The sequence below is a fragment of the Acyrthosiphon pisum genome, chromosome A3, assembly GCF_005508785.2.
Source record: "Acyrthosiphon pisum isolate AL4f chromosome A3, pea_aphid_22Mar2018_4r6ur, whole genome shotgun sequence".
NCBI classification, from domain to species: domain Eukaryota; kingdom Metazoa; phylum Arthropoda; class Insecta; order Hemiptera; family Aphididae; genus Acyrthosiphon; species Acyrthosiphon pisum.
The window spans coordinates 30,117,407-30,126,438 of record NC_042496.1 but is presented as its reverse complement, the minus strand read 5'-3'; the positions used below and the strand labels follow the sequence as shown (position 1 = coordinate 30,126,438).

General features: G+C 27.9%; 2 protein-coding genes across 7 annotated transcripts in view; one reads left to right on the top strand and one right to left on the bottom strand.

Moving 5' to 3' along the window:
• LOC100570184 (nose resistant to fluoxetine protein 6) overlaps positions 1-9,032 on the top strand; it is a 125,830-nt gene that overhangs the window by 75,264 nt on the left and 41,534 nt on the right. The window lies entirely within an intron of this gene.
• Positions 1-9,032, bottom strand: part of LOC100568675 (nose resistant to fluoxetine protein 6) — a 43,152-nt gene that overhangs the window by 31,682 nt on the left and 2,438 nt on the right. The window lies entirely within an intron of this gene.

The following is a 9,032-nucleotide window of genomic DNA, read 5'->3' as shown; positions in this document are numbered from 1 at the left end:
TAATAATACGATTGACAAAAATCCAATAACACGTTTACTAAAATATAAATTTCATAAAATATGACCGATTTTTGATTCAAAACAGGTATAAATGCAATAAAAACCCTCAAAAAGTCCAAAAAAAGCAAAATAAAATTTTTAGTTTGAGTTCTCTGTATCACGAAACACATTTTTAGCTTACTCTATTTCATAAGAAATATGCAAATGCAATAAAATCCCAACCCGGGTCTTAACTAAGAAACGAGAATTTCACAATATAAAAAGGAGAATATTGGCTGTGCATTGTTGTTTATATTTTTTGATATCACTTATATGAAAAAAGTTCTTACCGTTTCAAAAACCATTGTTGTTGGTGTTTTTCAAACTTGAAATACTTTTTTCATATAAATGATAACAAGAAAATAAAAACAAAGTTACACAGCCAAAGTTCTCCTTTTTATTTGGTGAAAATTTCGTTTCTTAGTTATGACTATAGCCTTTTCGGTTCTTTCCCGCGCAAAATAGTTTTTTATATGTTGTAGGTACATTTGTAAGATGGAGACGTGCGTGAAGTTGGCCCCCCCACTTTGAGCCAGGAACATCAAACCACTTTAGAAAATTTGCTACTTATTTGCTAGAATTTGCTATGGAATTTTTAGAATTTGCATGGTTTTAGTTTCCCCAGAAAAAAATTTTTTTACTTGGGGGGGCCAACTTCACCGTAGCCCCCCCACTTTGAGCCAGGAACATCAAACCACTTTAGAAAATTTGCTACTTATTTGCTAGAATTTGCTATGGAATTTTTAGAATTTGCATGGTTTTAGTTTCCCCAGAAAAAAATTTTTTTACTTGGGGGGGCCAACTTCACCGTAGCCCCCCCACTTTGAGGCAGGAACATCAAACCACTTTAGAAAATTTGCTACTTATTTGCTAGAATTTGCTATGGAGTTTTTAGAATTTGCATGGTTTTAGTTTCCCCAGAAAAAAATTTTTTACTTGGGGGGGCCAACTTCACCGTAGCCCCCCCACTTTGAGCCAGGAACATCAAACCACTTTAGAAAATTTGCTACTTATTTGCTAGAATTTGCTATGGAGTTTTTAGAATTTGCATGGTTTTAGTTTCCCCAGAAAAAATTTTTTTACTTGGGGGGGCCAACTTCACCGTAGCCCCCCCACTTTGAGGCAGGAACTTCAAACCACTTTAGAAAATTTGCTACTTATTTACTAGAATTTGCTATGGAGTTTTTAGAATTTGCATGGTTGTGGTTTCCCCAGACTTGGGGGGGAACTTTACTGTAGCCCCCCTCCCATTTAACCCCAGGAACTTCAAACCACTTTAGAAAAATTGTTACTCGTTTGTTAGAATTTGCATGGTTTTGGTTTCCCCGGACTTGGGGGGTGGAACTTTACTGTAGACCTGCCCCCCACTTTAAGTCCGGAACTTGGAACCTATAAGAAATGTATTTTATTGTTTGTACTCTTGTTCCTCCCAATAAATGGGACCCTTAAGGGTCATTTAATATTCATCAATTTTACAAAATGGGTACTAAAAGTCCCAACTTCAGACTTTATAATTTTCTATGATATTCACCGTAAAAATGTTGTAATATATATTTTTGATTCTTAATATAAACAAATTTCAAATGAATACATATATTTTTCTGTATTGTTAAGTTACAACATAAATACCCACTAATTGAATTCAAAATTTTATTCCCAGAGTTTTTAGCATCATAAACAATAAAGAAGTGCATTCAATATTTTAAACTTAAATTTTTTATCTAATAAATAACTTTTTTACTTCCGGAAGTTGACATCTTGAGTATGGTTGATCAAATTCAAGCTTAAGCCAAAGTTTTTCAGATTTCTTGCAACAATTTGCATCATTGTTTTACGTCCACAACAATCAAACATAGTTCGGGGTGCCAAGTTCATGTGTGTCTACATAGTATAAATTCCAATTTTGTATTAGTTTTCTATTTTTATTATTTTAGGTTTTTTTTAATTAAGAAATTTTTTATTCGTTTTGAGTTTTTATTAATTTATGCTTTTTAGTTTTTACTATTATTATTTTTTTTAATAAATTGTATTTTTTATATATTTTTCTAGATCTATTCAGATTTTTTTATTAATAATGATTATTTTTTTTTTAATTTGTGTTAATTTATTAATTTACGCTTTTTATGAATATTATATTATATATAATTATATTGTATAATTAATTTTTGTCTTGAACGGTTTCGTTTTTTTTTTTGTTAATTTAAGTTAATTTATTAATATCAGATTTTTTTTTATTTAACTAAGTATATTTTATATTCAAAATACATTTTGATTATTAAAGTATAGATTTTGGTCCTCAACTTGTCTTTTAACCAAATAAGATTTTCATTTCATCGTCATTTTTTATTCCAGTTAGATTGTTTTATTGAATATCAATTATATATTTTTTTTATTTATTAAATTTAGAATAATTTCTCAAACATAGAATATTAGAATAAAGCATTAGAAAAACATTAGAATAAAAAATTAATTAATCTAGAGAAGAAGTAAAATAAAAAATTCTAAATTTAATAAAAATTCTAAATGACAGTCTATAATTTATAAAAAATATTCTTAATTGAATAAAAAAAAAAACTTAAACTACTAAAAAAAGTCTAAAATTCATGAAAAAATTTTCTTTATTGAACAATAAACCCTAAATAAATAGAAAATTAAAAATTCCATAAAAAATATTCATAATATAAAAATTATCCTATTTGAACAAAAATGTTTGCTATAGTTTCCAATGCGTGAGTGAAAAAAAGTGGACTACTTGAAGTTCTTCATCTCCTTTTTTCGTAATCTAGTATTAGAAATATTAATCACCATTCTTTTTTGTTAAAAAAAATATTGCAATATATCAAATAGCTAATATATTCATCTTGAGTAACTGATGTAACTGATGACAGTATGTGAAATAATATAGTCAATTAAATGTGCAAATGTGATGAACATGTGATTTTTAATTGAATTTTATCTTATGTCTAAAAAGTTATAATAATTCTTATTAACTATTATTAAAATGAAAACAATAAATAGAATAATATTTTTTTTTTAATTAATTAATCCATTAACAGATATAATAGAGTACAATATTGTTTGGGTTATAACACTTATAACAAAAAAGTTTTTATACAAATTTAAATCGTATGTGCTGTAGTATAAAGAACATTATTAATTATAAGCAAATAAAAAAATCAAATAAAAGTCTTTCGTATATTCTAAAAATGTTAATAATAATATTAAAAATGTATTCAAACATTACACCTGTTTCTATTTAAAATATTTAATTTAATCTTATATATACAAGAAGATGTGGAGTTATATATTTGTTTTTTGTACTTGAGAATTTCATAATTTTTTTCAAAATATCATTATGAAGTTCCCATTTATTTTCGGATCTTCGTATATACGCCACGTAGTGTCCAGAACTAAAAGCTACAGCTCCGTAAAATATGTAGCTGAAAAATATACAGGTATGATTATTACTAATATGAAATTATTAAATATGTGCAATTTTAACTCAGTGAAAATAAATATAATTATATTTTTCGTATCAATTATATATTAAAATTTAACTACTATACTAACTTTGTTGTTTCAATTTGTATGTTCACTGGAAAATCGTCCAGCTTAAATTTTTGATTTTCAGCAAAAATATCGGTCTCAATAAACAAATGATATCCTAAGGTTCTGACTGAATTTATGATCCCGCTACATAATTCTTCTTGGCATTCATATCTATTTTCTTTTATGTACTGAGTAATACTTTGTTGTAATAAATTAAACCCATTGCCCTGAAACCGCAAGATGATTGTTGGGCAAGCGTGAGTTTTTGAAGCATTTTTACATTGATAATTTGAGCAAGTGATGTGTTCTTCAGCCGATGGTGCATCTTTGAGTAATTGTGTTACAATAAAAGAAACATTACATTCAGTGTTAATAAGTTTTATGTTGGTTACATTCATGTCTTCGTTAAAAACGCCTTTTAGTAAAACAAATCGATCGGTGTATGTTTTTTTTGACGTCTTGTGATGAGCTAATTCTTTACAAAATTGTAGCATATTATTTTTACTTTTGTTTATAAAATCTTTGTACAAAGTTATATCAATGTATGCCATTACTAATATCGACGAAACTGTATCAAATGGACATGTGTTATGTAATAAATATTTATTTTTTTTATATCGTATGGGAGTACATGTATTACCATTTATTAATAAAGTATCCAATGATGAACGCGTTGAAGTATTGCTAAGAATTCTTTCTATTTCTGGATTTGAATTCATATATTTAGTAACTCTTTGTTTTTTATGTTTAGTTATTGGCACTGGAGAATTAGTTGTATCCTTTCCCAAACCACGCCAATTTTCAACAGCATTGAGAGAAGATTCTGAGTTTATTGAAGTACTCAAATCATCATCCGTAGCAGGAGAGTTAGGACTACTGATAGAATACTTCTGAATACTATCCCTGTTGGTTGGTATTGAACTTATTGCATTTAAATCATCGGAATCAGAATCGTCAATATTTTTAAAATTTTCTATGGGTGCACATACAAGTTTATTTTTTGATTGATCGTGAACTATCGTGTCATCAGTGATCGAAATGTGATTATTTCTGTAATCTTGTTCTATTAAAGAGTCTCGAATCTGGGAACTTCTGATCAGTTTTGCATTAGATTCAATACTTTTTAGATGTGTTATGATAAATCTATCTGCACTCATAGGTCTAACATCAAATCTGAGTATTTGAGATTTAAGCTCTTTGAAATCATTTTCAACTACGGCAGAACTTCCATTGGTATATGGTGATTTAAACATTGTCCTCATAACATTGGTCCATAGAGGGAAATCCTTACAAATACGTAGAACATGGTTTGCTAATTCAGGAAGATAATATGCCGATAACCGATCTCCTTTTACTAAAGAATTTGTTTTACTTTGCTCGTAAATACTGTTTAAATATTGCTGTACATGATTTGAACATAATACTTCCACATTATTATTTTCTGTAACATAATCATCATCAGTACTTTGTAAATCATCTATAACATAATTTTGTTCAGGCAATCCTTTTATTTTATTTAGTAAAATGTCTCTATTTTTCTCAGACGGAGTTTTATTATGATTATCATCTTCAATCCATCCATCAGTTTCACTCAAAATTACAGTCAGTACCGCTTCCAAATAATAACCAAATTCAATAAGATTTTCTGATGATAAGAGAAGCCGCAATGATCTTACATAAAATTCTTTTAGTATTTTATTTCTTACACCAGTTAAACATTTCAATCGGCAAAATATTTTCATAACATGTGCAACATCTATGCGTAAGAAACAACATGGCAAACGTTCCTCATGGCCCATCAATGCCATGAAACAATTTTCTACATAGCTGCTAATACTGCTACCGTTACAAAAAGCTCTCGACGTGGCTCCAAGTATAGCTTTCGAATAATCAGAGACAACTTCATTGGGATTGCTAATACCAAACTGCATCCATTCACTCAACCATAAAAAAATTGTCAATGTATTTTGTTTCTCTGATAACATTTGTGAAACAGTCATGTTATATCCAAAACTGGTACTTGCTACAGCCTCATATAAGAATATGTGACTTGATGGTAATCTTAGCGACGAACGTTTAAGCTTTTTAACTAAAGAACCAGTAGCATCAATTGATAACTTACAATAATTTTTGCAAGCTTCTTTGTAAATTATAATTTGATGTTGAGTCCAATAATGTACTAAGAATGGATCAATGCCAATAGTATGTATAGACCCTGTATACTTTGAATTATTCTTGAATTCTACAAGTGACTGAACTGAGCATTTATATTTTTTACCTATTTCTTTATCTTTCGACTCTTGTTTAGCTTTACGTAAGACAGATGTTTTATATAAATTTGGCGGGGAAATATTACCAAACTCCATATCAACAACATTTGCACGCCTCCAATTGCAAGCGAGATCGGTTTTTAATGATTCCCCTATTTCTTGACGCTTTATTCCTTTCAATGGTCTTTTTGTCATATGTTGATGTTCAAGTCCCTTTGTGTTATTTGTTAAAATTGAAATATCTAGTTGCTTACCTTCATCAGGTTTAGATTCACTCCAACCAAAAAGATTTGCATCACAATCCTTACATTTTGCCTTAAATGTAATGTAATACCTGTTTTCGGAATTCGGGTATGCTTTCCCTCTTTTATAAATAAAGTTACAAGGAAGTTTATGAGCCTTTAAAAATGCATCATTTATTATATCCGTCCAAACATATGGTTTTAATATTTCATAATTTCTTCTTTTATTATTTCTTTTATACGAAATTGTTGTAGGACATATTAGTCTAAATTTGTCATATGGCAGAGAAAATTTAAATAACTTTCTACTAGAGTTTGTTAATGATAATGATGATTCTGATGTCGATAGAAATGATTCATCTGTTGAACTTTCTTTATCATTTGGTGATAATACAATTGCTATTTCCTTAATACCAAGTAGATCCTTTAATTTCGTTTGCCAATTATTTCTATTATGATGCACAGCTAAATGCAAGGTTACGGGTGTCATTTTTCCTTCAAGAGCAGTTGAAATATCATTCCAAATTTTCGAAGATGCTTTTTTCAAGATACCGTTTTCATTAAACAAGTCATTTTTTCTTTTTTCAAGATGACTGAAGACAATACCTAGCTCAATTACTGGTTTTCTACCTTTCTTTGATTTCTCCTAAAATAAAATTGTTTAAAAACTTACACTTACAATTTATATTATCAGAAAAAAAAATTGTAGGTATTTATTGTTGTTACAAAAGAAAAATTATTAATTATTATTATTATAAACATATTTTTCACATAGTTTTTAGCACCATCCTTTGAAGTAGGATTAAATTGACCCCCTAAAAATATTAATTTTTTTAATCCATTATTAAAATATACAATAATTTTGTGAACATCAAGATTTACTGTAACATTCATATAAATAATAAATAATAAATAATTAAAAAAAAGAACAATTTATCTTAAGTATTTATTTGAAATAGGTACATCAAATATTAGAATACCTATACCAAGTCAAGAAACATTTACATTCTCAGACTTAATTGTTGGATCATCATTATATAGGTATAGGAACAAGATTCCATGGTTTACATGTAATTATTGGAAAAATTTGTTAACCTATTAATTTATTACGAATAGTAAAATTACTACATATTTCATAACATTATATTCACCTATGTGAAGTTAGCATTACAATGTTGGCAGAACTTTTCAAAAACCTTCCAACAATGTTCAAGTGGACTTGTTGGACATTGTTGGACACTTGTTGGAATTTGTTGGATCCTACCCTCCTACCACAATTCAGTTATTCAATGTCAAATTTTGTCCTGCTAACTTCATACTTAGCACTACACTTTCCGTACCTGGGCTTTTGACCCAACCAATACAATTATTTTATTAGCATTAATATAAAAAAAATTTAAACGTCTGTAAGCCCCTTAAATAAGAAAAAATATTTTGAAAATGTTATCAAGTATAAAAAATGTTAATAAATTAAGTATAGTAAATGTCATGTATCTACCGTTATTTGTTTTTGACTATCTTAATGACATTTTATAGTTTCACCTATGAAAATATAAAATAAAATTGTATTGGCATATTAAAACAAATTTGACTAAAACAAAATTTACTATTTGTTTTATATTTAAAAATTATTATGGAAAATTGTATTACAATTATGAATTAATATATTATGACTAAAAGTATCCCCTTAAAAAAACCAGCTTCTTATAAATAACAATTAATTTAAAAAAAAATGCAAATTAATTATTAGTTATGGAAAATATATTATTCTATTGTTAATTAATTATTATTATTAAATGCCACAAAATCTAAAACATATAAATAGTTAATTCGCAGGATAGAAATATTATTTTAGTAAGTTTACGACTGTCGCCGATTCAGTGAAACTACTACCCGACAGTTGCAACTTGCAATCGTAACATATTACCTATGTAATTTTATCACTTGGTGGTCAGAGGTTAGGTTATACCTATATATAACCAAGGTTTTTGAAAAGTTCTGCAAACATTGTAATGCTAACTTCACATGGGTATTATACCTATTCATTATATTAGATTTGAATTAGCTGCATGGTATTGACATTTAATTGATATTATTTGATTATTTTTATATATCACTATTTAGTATTTACTGATGAAATTTCCAATTTTATTCAAAAACTTGTATTGAGGTCAGTGCTTGATTTGGAAAAAATTTAGAAAGGGGACTCAGCGGATGTTTAATGAATAAGCGTTCCACACAAAATTAACTGTCGCATTACCGTGGGGGGCAAAGCCCCCACACCCCCTTCAACCACTTCTTTATTGGAAATAAGACGAGTTATCACATCATCCAATAACATTATAATTTATAATTTATATTACGATTTATAAAAATATAATCCATAAAATGGATGGCATAATCACAGCTGATAAATGATTATATTTATGTAGGCATAATACAATTTCTTAGCAATTTAACAATCTTTTTTTTTTCATAGTCGATTCAAATGTACAAAATTTCTAATAATATTTAATATCATAGATATAGGTTATAGATATATTTTGCATCAGAAAAACTGATGATTTATAAATTCACTATAATAAATGTTGCGTTCTCAGCGTTCCGTTTCAAAAAAATAGAAGGGGTACGCTAAAAAAAAAAATTAAAAACTAAGGGGGACTCCACCCCCCCCCTTCATCAAATCAAGAACTGATTGAGGTGCTTATAAAATTATAGCTTTTATTATATTATTATGGAACTCTATTTTCAAAATATTTAGATTAATTCTAATAGCTATTAGGTACCTATTTTATATTTATACCATTCACTGACTCAAATGTTAATAAAAATAATATAATATGATAAAAATTACTTATAGGTACACCATTATAATGATTAATTATAAATTAAAAAAGGTGGGGTATGTGGATGTCGCTCTGCTGTACAGTAG